Consider the following 263-nt stretch of genomic DNA (forward strand, 5'->3'; position numbering starts at 1 on the left):
TGTTGTAAAACATGCTTCGCTGTGAGAGCTATCTAAGCATGAGAATAAAGCAACAAGTCACGCAGCCCTACTGAAGACATCTACGTTCCAGCCGCCGTGCAACTCAGTCCCGTCCCACTCTGTGACAGGAGCGCGCCCCCCGCCTGCGGCCGGGGCCAGCGGGGCTGCGCGCTCCGCCCGGCCTCTCTCCTCAGGGCCCGGCCGGGGGGCGAGACCCGTCACCCCGCTGCCCGGGAGCAGCACCCCTACCGCCTCTCGCCGCG

Source organism: Pygoscelis adeliae, unplaced genomic scaffold (genome assembly GCF_000699105.1).
Source record: "Pygoscelis adeliae isolate BGI_AS28 unplaced genomic scaffold, ASM69910v1 Scaffold160, whole genome shotgun sequence".
In the NCBI taxonomy this organism is placed as follows: domain Eukaryota; kingdom Metazoa; phylum Chordata; class Aves; order Sphenisciformes; family Spheniscidae; genus Pygoscelis; species Pygoscelis adeliae.